The sequence below is a fragment of the Melanerpes formicivorus genome, unplaced genomic scaffold (genome assembly GCF_026170545.1).
Source record: "Melanerpes formicivorus ecotype bairdi unplaced genomic scaffold, bMelFor1.0.p_v2 SCAF_2, whole genome shotgun sequence".
NCBI lineage: Eukaryota > Metazoa > Chordata > Aves > Piciformes > Picidae > Melanerpes > Melanerpes formicivorus.
Window position 1 is genome coordinate 45548015 of NW_027142354.1, and position 19912 is coordinate 45567926.

Consider the following 19912-nt stretch of genomic DNA (forward strand, 5'->3'; position numbering starts at 1 on the left):
GTTAAAACAGAAATATTTTTCAGGCAGTTCTGACAGAGAGCATAGATTTGTTGCTGGCTACATAATCACTGCAGGCATAATCTAACTGCTGAAAGAATCTACCAATTACTGTGACAACATTAAGTTACACACTATTTGTGCATGCTTCTATTTTTTTTTCCTTTATTTTTTTTTCCTGAGTAAAATTTTGTTTTTGCACCAAGCAAAATGTTTATTCTCTGACTGCCTTGCACTGTTTGCCATAGCTTGGGTTTTTTGCCTTCCCCAAGTAATTATTTACACTCTGCACTATGTTTCCCATTAATACTATAAACATAGAATATTGTTCTAACAAAAATAATTTAAATCAAGTCCATGCAGAGCTCCCATAGATGATCTGAAAGAAAAATTCCATGAAGAAAGCTAAGACTGACTTTATGGCTAAGAATATTAGCAAAAATGAGATCAGTCTCTCTATACTTTCAAATCTTGCAGTCACCTTCTTCCATCCCAGCTCCCAAAAGAGCTCTTCTGCTTGTGATGAGATATTGAAGAAAGGTAACACAAAGGTTAAAGGGCCTGTTGCACACAGCAGTTATTGCTACAAAATGAACAGTCCCTGTTTATATATTGAACAAAGCCACAGAACATGTATTCTATAATTTAACTAAGAAATCACACTCTGAATATTATGCTTTCATTTCAATCATGGTTATAGGGCTCAAGACATGATGGGCACTGTTAAATACTGCCACAAACACAAAGGAACTCACACAAAGCTAATCATCCATGCATCTAATATAGTTTCAGATCATGCTTCATACATCACCCTGGTGAAGCTGAAAGATTCTCTAAAGATCAACTTCTCTGTAAAAGCTGATCATTACCCTTGCATTTAAAACCTTGCTGAAGAAAGGAATTTCTGTACAAAAGACTATAATTTAAAAAAGATTTTAATTCCTAGAAAGTGAATACTCAGCAACCATCTGTTTAAATGTGGTAATTTCATGTGGCACAGAAAAACGCTTTGTTGATTTACACTAGGATCCATCCACATTGCCAGAGAATTATGAAAGGAGCCTGGTGAGAAAACTCCTCCTCACAGGTAACTTTGTCAGGGGCAAAGTAGGGCAAAAGAGAAAAGTAATGAGATTCACTCAGGTCATCTGATCTGCAGGAGTTATTTTACAGTGGCTGGATTGTAACTACTGCTAGAAAAATGCTTTCCAAATGGCACTCATGAAAACAGTAACTATCTTTCTCAGACTTTTAGATTTATTTAAAGCTCTAGAGTTAGAGATCAAAATGTTAAAACCTCTTCAGTTGTAAAACACCCAGAATACAACAAATATAAACTTTGGAAGGAAATGTTTGTAAAGATATTCAAAACAGTTTACCATTCCAATCCTTGCAGCTTAGCCCATGACCTCTTTCAATTCTGGACATGCTGATTAATTATTTATTCATATTTCATATAATTATTAAGGTCGGAAAAGAACTGTTAAGATCTTCAAGTCCAACCTTCAACTGAACACCACCATGCCCATGAAACCACGTCCTGAAGTGCCAGGTATACATGTTTCTTGAACATCTCCAGTTACGATGATTCCACCACCACCACCACCTCCCTGGGCAGCCTATTCCAAGGTCTGACCACTCTTTCAGTAAAGAAATTTTTCCTAATATTCAACACAAACCTCCCTTGACATAACTTAAACCCATTTCCTCTCTTTCTACCACTAGTTACTTGGGAGAAGAGACCAAAAGAGACCAACACCAAGCCTCACTCCAACCTTCTGTCAGGTAGCTGTAGAGAGCAGTAAGGTCTCCCCTCAGCCTCCTCTTTTCCAGAACACTCAAACAGTTACACCATATAAAAGTTCAGAACTGAGTAGTGCAAGCCTGTGTCTTCATGAGAAATGCTTTGCAAAGTGACATCCAGCATGAGGAAGACACCTGCTTCTTCTACTACCTATTAAGGGGAAAACCATAAAGCATAAACCACTTTTCTTTCCCCTCCTACTGTGATGTTAGTCAAACAAACATTCTCAACAACAAAATGAGATCTTAGCTTATGAAAATGCACTTCAAACTGCATTTTTAAGCCCTTCATAGTATTTGTGGTGTACATGAGGGATGCTGAGTCACACTCATTTCTTTCCTTCTTTAAAAACCCTGTGTGCTTCAGAGTGTTACCCAATTAACTACAGAAGACCAAGCAGGGAGGCAGAACAAAATCCACTTGAATGTTTTCATATTTCAGGCAATTCTATTTGGCCTTAAAAGAATTTAAAGGAAAAAAAAAAGAAAAAACAACCAACCAAAAATCCCACAAACAAACAAACAACCCCCCCAAAAACCCCCACAAAACCCCAAACCAAAACCAACCCCCAAAAAACCCCCAAAACCCCAAACAAAACAAAACAAAACAACCAAACATAAAAGAAACAAAAGATCTGATGTGAAATAGGTTTTGGTTTTGTCTGGATAGTAAGAATTTATAGTGCTGTTGAAAGGCCCTGGAGACTCAAGTAATTTATTTACTCATAGAACAAGCACAAGATATACAAGCACCTACCCCAAGAGCCCAGTTAAAAGCCCTGCAGCCCAGAGAGGCAGCTCACAGAGGTGACACAGGGTGGCTTGCTTCCCACCTGTGACTTGGTTTCCCTTTTTCCTTCCTTTAATTTTTTTAAAGAAAGAGAGAGGGTGTGAAAAGCAATTTTACTGTCTAGCAACAGTTCAAAGAACTCTTCAGAAATGCAATTTGAAAGTCTGCCTAATTTGAACGAAGCTTCCAACCTCCTAGAGGTCGCTGATATGGCTTCAGGTCTTTGTTACTAAGCAAACAGATAACTTTGGAACCTCTATAATAAATGGGGGGAGAAAAGGTAAAATATGAATTGAGACAGGCAGAAAGCCCAGAAATAATAGCTACATTCATGAGAATAGCAATTAGGATTTGGATTTATGGAGTGTGATGTACTAATGTGTATAATGAAGCAGACGATCTAGTGACTCAGAGTGCTAAAAAAGGGGGAAAAATAAATCCACAGAAGTCAGAAGATTGACTTTCAAGATTAATGGGGATAAGACAAACATTCCAGATGTTCTAATCCAGTGTTCATGTCTCTCTGCTATGGAAAATCACCTTTCCCAATGAAGAATCACCGTCTTTCTTCCAACCTGCACTTTTGCTCATTACCACGCATGAATAGTCAATTTTCATCTATCTGCTTTTTCTTCCACTTCCACGATCAAAATGAAGGAGCAAATGTAAAATGTTTTCATAAAAGCCTCTCTCAAGACAAAACACTATATAGTAGAGGCATACATAATATGCCATTTATCAAGATGAAGCAAAACAGTATTTTTTTCATAATTGCTGTTTAAATTAGACAAAACCCCTGCTATCACTTCTACAACTGCCATTGTCACCATTTTTCTTCTGCTGTAAAACCAGCAGTACCACAGCTAAGTACATGCTCTATTTACTAGACAAAATTTACTGTTCTAATTACTGGACCTGTTAGAGCTAATGGAAAAGAAGAGTTATTTGGTTTTGCTCTGAAGAGGAAAGCTGTTCAACAACAAGGTAACAGTAGGATAGAAAAGAGACTGGGGAATCTGATGAGTATGACTTGCTGTTACTATGGAAATCAGTGATTATAACAAAATATTCACATTTTAATCGTGTTCCCTAGAGGACTGGCATCTCTAAATTAATTCTATTTTTAAATCCAAGATTTTGTTAATTCACTAATCCAATACTAACCACAAAAAAGTCACCTAGAAAGTCACAGAAGAGCCACACTTGTTCATGCATGTCCAATATACAGGGCTCAGACTGAAAGGCCAGTTTCAAGTAGCATAGCTCCACTTCACTTATTGCAAAGCCATCACCAGCTTTCCTGAGCATCTGGACTCTAGCACATGAGTGTGGTAAATTTTGACTGTCATTTTTCTCCTGTCCTTTCTGTTAATACCAGTAATTTAAACTCTCAGAATAAATGTGCTGTATTAGCTATGCCCAAGTTTTCTAAAGCACCTTTTTGGAAGGACTAAATGACATAGTACATAAACTGTGCAATCATACTGCAAGGGACTTGAAGCTCCCACACCTCTGCATTATCTACAGAGCAAACCTAAATGTCCAGAACATAAACTGAACATAGGATACAGCAACCTGGAAGATGAAATAGAAAATAACCACTTCCATACTTCATAGTTTCAAGAGATGTCAGCTTAGATTTGAGCTCCTGGAAGGTGTGAAAGTAAGTTCTTAATTACTGTCAAGACAATACTCTTATTTTTGACAGAATTTGATTGCATGGCTACTTGCAAGGCCTGCATTATTCTAATTCAGTCTCTGTAATTCACAGTGACAAATCTGAAATTCATCCCCTGGTGTGTTTGGTCCTTTAGTAATAAAAAAGTTAAAAAATCTCTGGAGCTAAAAATAAGTTATATAAAAAGACTTTTTATAGAAAGAGCCTGTTTACCATGCTCATGTAGGAGGCAGAAATCTCAGAAGTGCTTTGAATATCAGAGATACATGTCTGTGATGAGCAGAGACTGGCTGGTTTGCACTGCTTGCTGGAGACATCCTTTGGACAGGAGTCCTTAGGAGATGTCAATTAATGCGGCCTTAATACAGACCTAAATTTCACACAGAACTTTAAGAAAAGAGCTTGGTTTTCTTCCTGCTGTATTTTCTTTCTACATTTGCAGTCAGAAAGCCAACCTTGTACTTTGCTATATTTTATTGACTCCGCCTTAATCCAGTATATCAAGAAGCGAGTGATCTCAGTGTGACCTTCCACTGTGTTCCTTGGAACAAATAACTCCCGCAGGCCCGCAGAGTGATTTATACTCAAAGCATGTTTTGGGGCTTCCCAAGAGTTGAGGAGAGCTTTTTTTTCAACAAATTGCAGAGGACCAACTGGCTTGGCAAAGTCAATGTGTCAGGTCAGTGGTGTGGCATTTCCATGGCAGCTGTAATCACTGCCACACGAGAAGCAGCCACTTGGAAGGAGAAGGACAACTTTTGTGATTTTATAGCTAATTATGCATGTGGTTACCACATTTGAGAGCCCACTCAGCTTCCCACATAACAATCATTCCCTGCTACAGAAAGTCACACGCCAGCTTTAGGTCTCCTGCCTCTGTCTACCCCAGTCAGAAGGAATCCAGTGACAATGTGGAGCCAAGAATGTGCAAACAACATTGCCTGCCTCTGCTTCTCATCTCTGCATTTCAACAGAGATGCTCAGAGATAAACAACTCTGCTCTGAATGGAGGACTGTAACAAATACTTTGCAAGTACATTACTGTCCCAAATTAGATAAAATCCCAATTCCATTTTTAAAGACTTGAAAATGCAAAATCCTGAACTGTGTTTTTCAGAAGTGAAGTAAGAACAAGTTTAATAAGCTAGCCTCCAAATAAAATAAAGAAACCAGCCTTTATTAGATTATATGGAAGGGGGGTCAGAGATTAAAAATCCTCTGCCTCTCATTATTAGACTTGAGATGACAGATTCATTCCAGAGCACAGAAGGAAATATATTATCCCAAAACAGGATATGAAGTTCAGTCCCAGTAGATTAGTCCCTGTTAAGTAAATTTATTGTCTTTTAATAATCTTTTAACTCTCCCCCAAAAGTGCTGTCCAAGATTCTCTTCCTTGTCAGTATTAAAGCCCCTTCCCTTCTCTCTACAGCTCTACCCCCAAAGCTCTTCAGCAACATTGCCCTCTGGTCTCATTCCCACTAGGATTTTGATGGTGCGTGAACCTCATAGAAAAACAAGAAGTGATGGAGTAGAAGGGAAAGGACTTAAAACTGCAATCAACCAACTAATAAAACCATGCTGTGCTCTGAATTGCGAGGCAGAAGAGAAAAGCAGGATAAATGTTTTGCTTGCTTTAAACAACAGCAGAAAGCCTGGTGGTGAGCTCTTTATGTGTGTTTGTGTGTGTGTGCCTAGTAACCACTTTGTAATTTGGACACAGACATTGAATAAAACCTTCAAAAGAGCTGTATTAGTATGAGAGTATGTTCTGGGAAGAATTAAATGTACTATGTGAAGCTAAAAGGCACATCAAACAAAGAGCAACTCTATCCCCTCTTTGTTTACCAAGGCAGAAGCAATCTTCCATACAATGATACATTTCTAATACACTGTTTAGTCTAACTTTAGACTCCATGAAATTATTTGCAAAGACAGGGATTCCCAAAAAAATCCAGTAGAAAAAGGCATTCTTGCCCTCATCCTCCTTCCCCCTCCCTTTAACTGCATGAAATTTAGTTGTATGATTTAATTGTATAAAAGAGAACTATGACAGAACTGAAATAACGAGAAGAGAGTGCACTTTTCAAGTGGTGCAGCTAGAAATATTTCTGTGTGGGCTCTAAGGCAGCTCTGTCACCAAGGAGGACAAATATTTCGCAAAGATGACAAGCACAATATGCAGTAGCCCTAGAACCATGGATTGATTCAATTTGTGAGAGTGCTTGCACTTTCTTCCTTCAAAAGCAAGCTTTAAATGCGCTCCTGTCAGATACTTAACCTCAGCCCTCTGCATGTGGTCACGTAGAAGAGCAGTGATGAACCATCTTTATACGTAGAAAAAATGGCAAAGAGCTTGGTGTCACCAGTAAAGTGGGCTGTCAGTTTGCCATTACATTGCAGGCAACACCATCAGGGCTTTTTTTTTTATTGTGGTATCTGAAGATTTGCTACAAATACTCAGTTCTGTAGTAAGATGTTTAAATAGCTATCTCTGCTTAAAACAGTTGATTTTCACAGCATCTGCTACAAAATCTCATTCTTGGCTACATTTTGTATCACTGATGATGGACAGTTCTGAGCTATACAACTGTTGCTTTGCAAACCTTTGCTTATTTACTTTGCTGTTGTAGTTTTGTGGTTTTGCTTTTTGTTTTGTTTTTCCTGTTGCTCCCTAGACTCTGGGTGGAGAAGGCATGGGAATCACAAACGCATTGGGCAAGTCTTCCCATTGCCAATGCTTAAGATTACCATTTCCAGCCATAAAAGTAGCCTAGGTTTGACTATTTTTCCTTTAAATTGAATAATTCTAAGTTGGTTACTCCCTCACTTGCACCCTACTATTTCAGTTCACTGTATTTTCACAGTGTTCAACATACTAACTGTTATTACTGACTATTATTTCTAAAACAATCATTATGGAACAAGTTCAGAAGGAATTCAGGTAGGACAGAACTTACGAAGGAATTCAGGAAGGAAGGAATTCAGGAAGGAAGGAAAGGAATTATTCAAGGAAAGATTCACGATCTAATTACTGAATAGCTTTGGGCTTGGTTTAATCTGTAATTTTTGTTTGGATTTTTAGAAGTTTCTATTGCTCTTTAATAGAATTCATGATATCTCAATAGCAGACAGAAAAAGAGTTATTCACAGATTAATTTTCAGTGAGCTCTAATACATAAAACTCTGTATTCCTCTCATTGCACCTGAATGAAATTTAGAAAGTATACATACAGTAAAGCCTACAAGTCTCTAGCCAGAAGCTTGCATAACTCATTATACAGATATTCAACTTCCCTTTCCTTGGAAATTCAGTCTTCAAACAGTTTTGCATTTTTAAGTAACCCAAAATTCATTTGTTTCTTTCTGCTGATAAAAGCCACTGAGCAAGTGGCTTCCCTCTGTTTTGTGTACTCAAGCATCGCTTTGAAAACAGGCTTCAAGTCATCTGGTGAAAGAGTATATGAGGCTACAAAGTAAACTGATCTACCAGACATCTGTAAATTACTCCCAATGCAATATCCAGGAGACGCTTACATCTGCAGAGAAATATTTATGGGGACATACAAAAAAGGCACACATATGCCTTGAGCAAGCTCCAGTGCTGCTGGGGTGAGCAGCTGAGCAACTTCATCAAGATCCTCTTAGCACATTTCTAATTTCCTCTGATAAGCCTTATACTCAGTGGAACAAGCCACATAGGTTCTGTCCAAAGAAATTCATGGGTATTGAGAGTACTGGAAGAATTGAACATATCAACTGCTAATGTAAATAACATTAATAAAAATCTAAAGCAAGCGACTCAACTGGGACTTTTGAGGGAAGCATATAAAGGACTGGTTTTCTCCCTATCCATACATACCCAGCAGCAACACACAGTTCTGAGTGAAATGGAAAAAGGCTAAAATATTAAATTTTGTCATTTCAAAGAAGACTACTAAGAATCATCTGCACTAGTGGTTCTAGTGCCTGCCTGACACCTTCTGCACCTCCCAGAACCAAGTCTCCCAGTCCTATTTCATGGCAAAATGTGTGAAATGAATCAAACTTTTCCATTCAACATGAGCAAATGAAACTAGTGTTTTTCCTTTGTATTACAAGTATTTGGCTAAATTGGTAATTGAATGCAAGAATTCTCAGACTACAAGGCCAGCAGAAAGGAGACCACTACTCAAGTCAAAATTCAGATGAATGGCACAACCCAAACCCCTGGAATTCAAATGAGAAATCCATAGATTTTAGAGCAGAATGGACTGCTGTGTTTGTGAAATCTGATCTCTTGGATAACATAGACTAGACTTATCTAGTACTAATTTATATGAGCTTTTAATACCAAAATGTACCTCTTCTGAGCCTTTAAAAAGGATATACATTGTATATTAAGCACTGAACCATCACTCACACATGCAGGATAAACAGTGCATGATTGCCAATCTTTTTTATACTATATTAAACTGTCCCTTCAAATAAGCATTGTACTATGGCTCAGAGGTGGCAAAAAAATACTGACATCTAAAGTATGGAAAGCTTTAGTCTAAGCAGCTCGGAGAGGTCTTGCTCATGGGACCAGATGTTTTCAAAGGCAATACTGGTATCAGTACTATTACACTATCATTCAACCTAGCTGCTTGAATCAAAGCCAAGGTCTTGATGCCACATGAACATCACCAAAGTTGAGATGAGATTTGCTGTGGACCCCCCCCCCCCCCCCCCCCCAAACAAAAAGAAACAACAATAACCTCCCCACCGTAACCAAAGCAAACTGCCACTCCAATTGAACCTCCTTTTTAAATCACTTTCAACCCTTGTAATTAGGAAAAGTTTGATTTTACTGCTTACCAAATATAAACAATATTTTAAAATATTGCAATTACAGTAGAAGTATTTAAGGTGACTCATTAACACACAGGAATGTGTCCCAAATACAATCAATTGACACACAGAAACATGGAATTGGTTTGGTTGGAAAAGACCTCTAAGACCATTGAGCCCAACTGTCTACCTAACACCACCATGGCCACTAAACCACATCCCAACATGCCACGTCTACGCACTTTTTGAACACCTTGGTGCCATGGTTTAGTAGCATGAGGTCTTGGGTGACAGGTTGGACTAGATGATCTTTGAGGTCTTTTCCAACCTTATTGATTCTATGATTCTATGATTCCAGGGATGGTGACTCCACCACCTCCCTGGGCAGCCTGTTCCAATGCCTTACCCGTCTTTCAGTAAATAAATTGTTCCTAATAACCAATCTAAACCTTCCCTGGCACAGCTTGAGGCCATTTTCTCTTGTTCAACCATTTGGTACTAAGCCAGCTCCTTTCAGGTAGCTGTAGAGAGGAAGAGTGTCTCCATTTTAACCCACTGGGAATTACCAGTGTACAAACAAATCACTTAATCAGAATTGCAATGCCTGGAGTTACTTATTTTCTCCCGACTCTTAATCACAATCAATCACTGAACTAGATACTCATCTGAATTCCAAAGGACCGATACATTCTCAATGATGCATATTGCCCTTCCCTGACAGAGTGATCAGTGTATAAAGTCCAACACTTTGGTGCCATGGGTGAGGGTTCAAGCATGCCATACTAATGCTGTCACCTCCACCACAAGCATTCCTTCTCATTGTGTGGCTGTGTAGCTGATAGAATAACCCACTCAGTCACAACAGACAACCATCCCAGATTAAAGCAATTCTTTAAATTTCTCAAAACAGATGAAGACAACTTGAAAGAATTTTTTTTTTTGGGGGGGGGAGGAAGTATACTGAAAAAAAAAAACCCAAACCAACCAAAACAGACAAACAAAAACCATCACCAAAAAAAGGGGCAAAAACAAACAAAAAAAAAACCACCACAACAAACCAAACCCAAAAAAACCCCCACCAAAATACAAAACCCAAAACCACCAAAGCAAAAAGTTATCATGCTGCTAGGTTTGCATCAGAAAGTCAGAGTTCTAGTTTCATAATGAAAGCCAAGCATACTGAGAAGGCAAGACAAATTCTTACTGAGTAGGACTGCTTTAGACATCAGTTTGTGAGCTCAGAAACTAATTAGCTGAGAAAGTAATTTAAACCCCAGTGCATTATAAACCCAAAACTCACTGGCCATTTCTCTGTTTCTCTCAGGATGAAAATGTGTCATTTCAGAAGGGTCACAACAAAATAAGCAAAGTAAAATGTAAGGAAATCTCTTCATACAATAAAAATGGAGTGACTAATGTGGATGACTCAGTTAATTGCATGACTTTCTACTAAGAGTATTTACAGGGACAGAAATAACATTAAATCATAAGGAATGTATGGGAAAACTATTTTGGACCAGTAAAAAAAGTTATGCCAGAACAAATGTCTGGGTCTTTAGAGCACTATCTTCTTGTGCGTACTACAGCAAGCAACAACAGAAATAGGCTCTTCATCTCCTCCCACTCTCCACACAAGACCCAAGAGACACGGGCTAACTCAGGTTGGAAGAGAAGCCTGGATCGCCCCTAGTCTAAAGCTGGGCCAGCTTTGAGGTAAGACATGATTGTTCACAGCATTATCCTGTCTGGTCTTTAAAACCCTCAAGGACAGAGACTTCATAATCTGTCTGGGCAGCCTGGGGTCCACTGCACAACTGTCTTTATGGAAAACAAGTTCCTCCTTAGATCAGGTTGTTTAGCCCTGAGAGGAGAAGATTCTGGGGGGACCTTAGAGCTGCCTTCCAACACCTGAAGGGATCCAACAGGAACGCTGGAGAGGGACTTTTCTTAAGGGTGTCTAGCAACCGGACAAGGGGGAATGGTTTTGAGCTGAGGGAGAGTAGGGTTAGACTGGATCTTAGGAAGAAGTTCTTCAGTACGAGGGTGGCAGGACTCTGGAACAGGCTGCCCAGGATTGGTTGTGAATGCCTCCTTTTGGAGGTGTTCCAGTCCAGGCTGGATGAGGTCTTGAGCAGCCGAATGTAGTTGAGAGGTGTCCCTGCCCGTGGCAGGGAGGTTGGAGTAGAGGATCTCTAAGGTCCTCTCCAACCTAAGCATTCTGTAATTTTCTGTGTTTAAAATTTTATTTCATATATGTAAAACAGAGTTGTATATGTAATAAATGATTCAATAGCAATCCAGTCTCCTTTCAAACTCTATTGAAATATTACGGTATCTGATATCCAATTGAACTATAAACTGGCTCCTTTCCCCACCATCTACCAAAAAACCTCAACAAACAAACAACAAACAAACAAACCCCACACAAACACACCCAAACAAAAAACCCTAAAACAAACAACAGCAAAAAAACAAACCAAAAAAAAGCCACCAAAAAACTGGATATATTCACCACTGTAGAATGAATAAATAATTAAAATATGGTAAGAGACTTGAGAGGCATGACCATAAACTCCCAGTCTTTCTAGCTGTAGCATTTGGCCTCATGCATTGCACTGTAAAATAATGAAATTGTGAATATTGGCATGAATTTGGTAACAAATATAATTGTTCATCCGAGAAACAAGTACCGGAGTGGTAACTTAATTTTCTTGTCATCCTTGTTCTGCATAAAGCAAACAAAGAGAAAAACAAAATGCAGTTGAGGTAACGATTTTTTGTAACAAGTAACTAATTGATTTTTCTGCTGCTACTACAATTTACAAATAGTCCTATAGCAATTGTATGCTTTGACTGAAATATCACACAAGTGCTCCTATAGTGATATTAATTATGTCACATTTTTACCACAGGGAAATTATTTAAAGCTTGGCAATTTATTCTATAAAAGAAAGACCTCTTAAAATGGAAACACTGAAATGCACAAATAATAATGTAGTAGGAAAATAGTGCCAAAGTATCTGTTTTAATTTCATATGTCATTCTTGCCTCCCTAATGTTTAGCAGGGCATCAGCAGGCAGCACAAAGCAAGCAGCAGCCAGGTACAGCACACTTTCAGGTTCTGTGCTTTATTTTAGGTTTCAAGAGATGATTTTCCTTGCTAATTCAGGCACGTGTAATATGATCCTCCACCCATTTTATTGCTCTGCCAAGAACAGCCAACTGATTGTCCCATCCTTCATTTCCTACTGAGGTTTTTGCAAGAGAAGCTGGGATAGCTTCGTCTTATCCCAGCTCTGTAGGAGACTAAGTATCCATAAGTTAATAAAACACTGAAGCAGCCAGTTCCTGCGCTCAGTCCTTTCAAGCCAGCACCATCCACCCATCCATCTGCCAGCTGTGCTGCCCTGCTCCACAGTCCTGCCCTGCTCTTCTAGAGCCCTGCTCTCTTGAGGGTAACACTCAGTCCCCCTCACCACCACCATCCGTCATCTTCTGAAGGCGCTATTTCATGTCATGAGCCGAAGAATGAGTAACGTTCAGGAAGGATGGAAATTTCTGGTCAGTGGCTGGAATACAGATCTTCAGAAACATTTCTATCACAACCACTGAAGGAATTATCTTTTCTATCTGACCAACAACTATTTATTAACTGAACTGAACCAACAAAACATTAGGTTTTGGTCTCCAAGCAGAGAAGTATTGCTGTCTGGGTTCTTTCAATATTTATTTAGTGAGGCTATTGCCATCACTGAAAGAAAAAAAAAAGTAATGATACATTTCTGTTGGTTTTACCTCCTTGTTCTAGCACACGGTGGTCCATGACACAACGTGGGCAATATACCATCTGATCAGCAACAACTACAAATGTGGAAGGCCACCTGTTAATGAGTAACATTCATCACTTGACAGCTATGGATCCCCTCTGGATGAAGCAAGCTTGCTCCTGTAAAATGTAATGTTTGGCTTGGAAACACAGATGGTATCTTTTCTGTCAGAATTAGAAGCTAGTGATTATTTAGTTCTGCTTATTCTGCATTTCAAGCGCTGGACTTGCTAACTCACTGCTAGGACCTGAAGATACCAAATGAAGGTACTGACACTGTGGCTGCATGAAGTGTATAAATTCAAAAGAATGATTTAAATAGATAATTTTCAAATAATTCTGTAAATAGTAGCAGCAAGGAATTTATGCTCATATACAAGTAGAAAGCTATGCCACAGAACATGGCAGTTGACATTAACCTGTAAAACAACCAAGTAACTGCTTGCAAGTCCTACAGAAAACTGTTGGTCATTACATGAGCAGACTTGCTATCTAAGCTTGGCTTGGGTTTTGAGTTATGTCATTTATTATGTCTAGAACACCAACATTTCTAGTTTCACATTTCTCAATTTTTTTAATTTAACCAATAACATGAAAGAAGATTAAATTTACCAAACAACTGGGGCAATCCCAAGGAAAATGATGGCTCTGAGGCATAGGTTAACCTCAGACATCCATTTCTGTTTGTTTACCTTAAACACATCTAAGATCCTTCTTGTGATGCTTTGCTATAAACAAATAAGTTTTCCAATTCCATTATGTTTATAACAACATCTTGACCCCTTATAGCCTATAGTAATTACAGTACTCTGTAATCATTACAGAGCTACAATAATTACAGTACTCCGTCTCACCTTCTCAAAGGGCTAAGAAAGTCCTATCCAAGTGCAGAGCACATTTGTGGAAAGCACATGACGGGCTCTGGTTCCACAGGTTCTTGCAAGAGAACAAAAACCCTTTGGTTTTTGTCTGCCAGATCCATTCCTTGATACACACTCACATATGGTCGTGCCAGGAGCCAAGCCAGAGCTACACTGAGCAAAATGCTTCACAGTCAGCAACACCACAGAGAGTGAAATCACAGTGTCAAAATGGCTTTTGTACTTCACACAATCATTTTTAAAATTTCCTTTATTAAAAAAGGCATGTAATCTAAAATACAATCTTGAAAGAAACCATTTTGGCAAACCACAGCTTTCCTGACTCAGTATTAAAACCAAAGCATCAGTGTTACACCTTTTTCAGACAGTGAGACACATAAAAATGCAAGAAGAAAAACTCATTTACGAAAACAGCTCCACTTCTCCTAGGGAAAACCCTTCCAATCTGCTTACACAAGAAGGAGATGGAAATCTCCAGCAGGTGCAGAGAAAACCATTAGATTATACTGCATATTTTAGGGTGTTCTAGAGATTCTGTAATGCAGGAAGGTAAAAAACTGTCCCTGAACCCACTCTGGGATCCAGCTTCTAGTTGCTTCAGCAGCCTGGTAACCGATAGTGACTGAGACTGGAAATTCTAAACTTTAAAACAAGGTCTGGCAGTGATTTTCGATAGCCAACCGTGCAACAGGCAGTACTCACTTTAGTTGTTATCGAAAAATCCTCGGGAAAATGACATGGATTCTGGAATGAAGTATTAGGATGTAAAAACGATTTCACTGAATGCTTTTTTCCCCAATAAAAACATACAATTGGTCTCTTTTTAGAAAAGAAGGCTCATCAACATAGAACATTTGTTTCGCCAAATACAGACTTTAATCAAATCTCTTCCCTTTTGTGTAGGTGTAACTAACTTTGCTGTTTAATTAGCTGACTAAAAAGGAAGTGTTCCTGACACCTTGCAGAGCTTGATGAGTGGGTTACAGCAAAACAGGCGAATCAGTAGAGGACAGACAGTATAAATTCAGTTTTCCCACTGTTTTCTTGAAAGTGTAACACAGGAGGGAAAGATACTTTGTTGTTAAGGAGAAGAAGGATTGCTGAATGGTGAATCCAAAAACTGCTTTCATTTACTAAACTGAATAATGACTCCACGTGTGTTTGAACAAAGTCTAGTTGCATGCTAATTATCCTGGTCTGGATTGCATCACCCAGTTAACATTTTCTTCATGTGCATCAGCACAGCAGGCTATACAGAATTCATAATTCTTCACCCACAACTATTAGTGACTGCATTCAAATCCCCATATTGAATGTATTCAGCAATTATCCTTTTGCTCCTCACTGGATGTCTAGGTTAGTGCCTTCATCTCCTCTAGCTGATTAACAGCTAAATCAGCAAAGTCTACACTCAAGCTCACAGAAGCTGCTGTGCTGAGAAGCTGCCCTACAGCTATGCTCTCAGTTGCTTGCTCCCTTTGATAGTAACACAGCATCACAAGTTATCCCACCAAAGAGCAACTTATTCTATTTGTATAGTCTTTCCCTTTCTAAGCCAAAGTTAAATGAAGTTGAAGGCAGCATCTACAGGACAAACCCTAGTCACAGCCTTAAAGGATTAGAAGCCGCCATTGTTTTCATGTCAGACATGTTTTTATAATACAGACCATGTCTATTCTTGTTATTTCGTTTTCACCATCACACCAGCTTTTCAGCAGTCAGCCGACCCTTTCCCACACCACAGTTTTAAAGGCTCATAAACATTATCTTTATTATATTAAGAGAGATTCAAAAATTTTAAACCAGATGTGAAGTCACTCCTGCCAAGAGCCTACACACAGTGTGATTCAGTAGGATGTGGGTGCTGTAATGTACTCAAGACATTCTAAAACTCCAAGCTCAACAATTATTTTTGTCTAGGAAAACAAAAGCTTACAATAAATTAAGAGCTCTCATGTGCCTGGGACTGAGTGATCTGTTGACCTGACAATGGATGCTCCTCAAAGATGCTCCCATTGATAGTATCTGTGGACACAGAAGTGATGAAAAACAAGGATTATTTTTTTCCGTTGCTTCCTATTAAACCTGTATAAGGCAAACAACATCTATCTTGTTCCCCAGTGAAGAGACAACACAAATGCCACTGCTCACTGTGTGAAGCTACAAATTGGCCAAGTTTTAACTTCATGCCATTAGCAGACTCACAGAGGCTTAAACTGCTGCATGCACCTAGCAGCCACAAGCCCCACTACAGCAGATCAGCTTTTCCTGGGTTGTGTGCTGCTCAAGATTTCTCTTGCCTCCCTCCCCAGGGGTAGTTGTCAGCCTCTTCCTTCAGCATTGCAGCTCCTGGAGCACTCCTGGTTTCTTCTCCTCATCATTTGGGGGTAAGTCAACATTTTTCCCACAACGCAGAGCTGATCCATGTGGCATCAGTATTTCTTTTTCCATTTGTTCTCAGCAACCAGTAACATGGGGTTTCTAACTTTATGTTAAATCTCTCTGTGGTGCTATCTGCAGGAGTTTTTCTCTGCATGTCTATTGGAACCACGTTCATCTGTAGGCACTCAACTTCATTTTTAACCAGCTGAGAACTTTATATAAAACAAATACAGAGCAGTTGCAAAAAACAGCTTGTTCTCAGAAAAGAATAAGGTCAGTCTTGGTTACTGGGGGGATGGGTTTTGGATTTTGTTTTTGTTTTTTTTTCTTTACTCCAACATATTTCTGTGCCTCTTGTTAACAGACAGAGAACGTCTTTTGGTGGGTGTTCCAGGAGGAGGGATCTGCTGCAGCTCTGGAGATAAAGGTGCCATAGCTTAGCTCTAAGACACCTCACTTGCAAGTGCAGTGGCATGAAGGGTAAGTGAACAAGAAATTAATGAGTGTCATGGTATCAAGTGTCCCACTTCAGAGACTGTGATTCATTTGGACTGCCTCTTCAATAGGTACTCTGGCAGGCTCCTTGACTACTGTGCCAAGACCCCACACCAGGATAAGCTGGGAACATAAAGGGTTATTATAGTACTGTTCTTGTTGGCTACTTAGAGGTATTAAGCTCACAGTTCATCTTTTTAACCACTTATGTCTCCCTCATGCCACATTCCCCAGATTTCCTCTTACCACTACAGTCTAGTCTGCAGTTGCATTCAGGCAGTTGTAACCACAACCGAATGATAGTAAAGGAAAAGGAACTATTCTGTCATCACTATTTGTCTAACAGATAACACTGGCAGTATACACAATGAGGTAGTAAGATGTGAAGTCTTGTAAAGTATCCATATATTCAGCTCTTAAATCCTCCAAATGGCACTGAGCACAAGCAGTCCAACCCAGTGTGGTTTGAGAACTAGCCACTACTCAGCAGTATTTGCCATCTGGACAGATAAAGTGAGGCAGTGAACAGGAGCAGTTTGCAGGGTGTTTAAGTTGGCAGGGACATGACAACATGAGCTTTCCTGTTTGCTGGGAGAGGGCAGACACTCCTGCAGCCTTCTCCTCAGAGACTTCTGTGGGATATAACAGGACCTACATGGACACCTGAGCATGACATACCAAAACTGAAAGGAAGTCACTTGCTAAATAGGATTGCATTTTTAAATACAAACCAGCAACTCCAAAAGTGAATGCTGTCAAAAATATACTGCAGACAACATACTCTGGATACTAATGTACAGACAAAAAGTACACAGGGACTCCAGGAATTATTCCAGGACATCGAATGGGCATGTGTCCAGGTAAAGTACTCCCAGCTCCAGGCTCCCTACTACCCACCTAACGCCTCAAGTACTACATTCTGCTGGTGAGGACTTTGACACGAGTTACAAAGCTAGGCATGCAAACACAGGTCCAGTGCGTTAAACAGGATTAACAGTGTAGTGTAGGCAAAAGGCACTGCCTTCTGTGCAACTACACAGTACTTGGGCAGATCTTACCCCTGAAAGGGTTTGAATTGTGTTGGATGACAGGAACTTCTGGGCTTCTTTTTTCACAGGCATATCATGAAGAGGAGTGTACAGACAAAGGGGCAAAACAGATCTTCTCTTCTGTACACCAAGGACAACACAGACATCAGAAATGATGTCTCGCCCAGCAGCTGGCGCTTGAAGGCCACCATCCATGCTATGCATGACACTACTGCCCTCTCCTGGAAGCAACTCAACTGCATGTCCTTAGAATTCTATGCTCAGTGTTCAACAGTTTTTAGCTTCTGAAATGGTTAAAGATTTGAATTTTCCAAGCAACTCTACACAAATGAGATATAGAAGTAACAATATGATAACAATGCACTTATTTATTGCCTATTGTAATCAAGCATTTTGTATTTCAGAAGCAAAGATTCCATACTGAGATGTTGAGGCAAACTTCCTCCAAAATCAGACAAAGTAATAGGCCTTTGGAGTGTAACTTAAAACACTTCAGCTAGGAAAGTTAAATGCATGTGCAACCATTACAGCAGATGGTCTGCTCTGTGGAGCACCCTCCAGATATCATGTGACATTAAAAAGTAGTTTTCATTTCTTATTTAAAACCAAAGTAAACAGCAATATAAGATCTCAATATAACAAACTCACTGTGCAAGTAGGGATGTGCCTGGAGCAAAATTTCCTAATTTTCCTGAAAACATGCATTTTGCTCTTTGGACTAATGCCATCTCTTTTTCTGTTGGCTCTGCCCCCTCAGGGCCACGCACTATTCAGCTGAATAACTGTAAGGTTCTCACTTGCAGGCAAATAGGATGGAGTTTAATGAATCACAACATTTTGTTCATATTTTGCTTGGAGGAAGCATTTTCCACATTTTCTCCCTCTTACTGAAGTTCAGTGAAATTCCACCCAACCCCTGTATAACTGCTTTATTGAGACCAAAAGTTCACTGTCAGATCCTAGGGTTTCCCTACCAACCAAAAAGAAAGAGAAAAGGGGGCAGGGAAAATAAATGCTTGTATGGAGAGAATTAACTAATGAGCTTGCTGAGGCTTACTTATATTCCTCCAGAGACCTATGAAGAGCAAGGCTGTGAACGGTGCTCGTGCATACTTACAATCACAGCTCACATGCTGTGGAATGCTCTTTCGACTATAAAAAAATTCTTTTGAAATTCCTTCTCAGTGATACAGGATTCATTGGAACTTGAATTCCCATTGCTGTTCAATGTCAAATAAAGAGAAAGATACGTGGGAGAAAACAAAAAAGGTTTGTGCCACAGCAAATCTGACTTTCAGCTGGCCTCCTGCAGCATATATAACATGGCCCTTGACAATTGCTTTTATCATCTCCAGTGGAGGTTGCCAAAATGGAAATCATTGCATGGTTACTCATTGGTGTTGCTTTGACTTCTGTGTTGTTTTTTCTTGGTTCAAGGAGGGCTAAGGGTTGGGGGAGAGTCCCCCAAAATAGCCATTTGAGATAAGAGGGGCTGATTAGGATGGCATAGAGCAAAAGTACAGTTTGACTTCTGCACTGGGAACTGGATTTATGGAAATATCTTTACAAAACAAGAGAATCACTTCAGCAGCAAAAGGTCCTTTATTTTGACTCCAGGGATTTGAAATAAAATCCAGATACAGAACAAATTCACTGAAGAACAACTGTGTGACCTCTTCTACCATGGGATGGGGTAAGGATGCAGAGTTATCTACAGTTTTTTTTGTTTCCCCCATAAAGAGATAATTTACTTATTTCAAACTTTCAAGTCCAGCAATATGGGATCTTAAACAACAGAAATTACGTGGAAGACACATTAATTTATATTTTTTTTTTTCATTAACCTCTAACTAAATACTTCTCTACACTTCAATCAAATAAGAAAAGATGAAAACACAAGTAATTCCCAAAGAAATGTTACATGCAGCTCAAGAGAAAAAATGTGTTCAATTCTACTTTTGCTTTTTTTCCCCCCCTCCTTTAATACCTTTCCTTCCAGGCAACTGCTCCTGAATGCCCCGGTGAACAATTCACTCTCATTTCCAGAAGACATTAAAATAAACCATGAAGATACTGGCTACTTCAGAAATAGCTCTTCTCTCCAAATTTACTAATATACTCTCAGAAAAAGGTCTTAGACTGAAGGAGAAGAAAGGGCTGGTACAGATCTATCTGAAAAAAATTATAAAACCAAAGCT

The 19912-nt window shown here is 39.3% G+C and overlaps 1 protein-coding gene and 1 long non-coding RNA gene across 3 annotated transcripts in view; one reads left to right on the forward strand and one right to left on the reverse strand.

Annotated features, from left to right (window-relative positions):
• The window catches only part of SLIT3 (slit guidance ligand 3), a 517496-nt gene that overhangs the window by 318987 nt on the left and 178597 nt on the right, over positions 1-19912 (reverse strand). The gene's annotated exons all lie outside the window — the stretch shown is intronic.
• On the forward strand, positions 16346-17945 carry LOC137445826 (uncharacterized). The gene is made up of 3 exons (XR_010988497.1): positions 16346-16443; positions 16535-16650; positions 17783-17945. It is a non-coding gene; the product is annotated as an uncharacterized lncRNA (long non-coding RNA).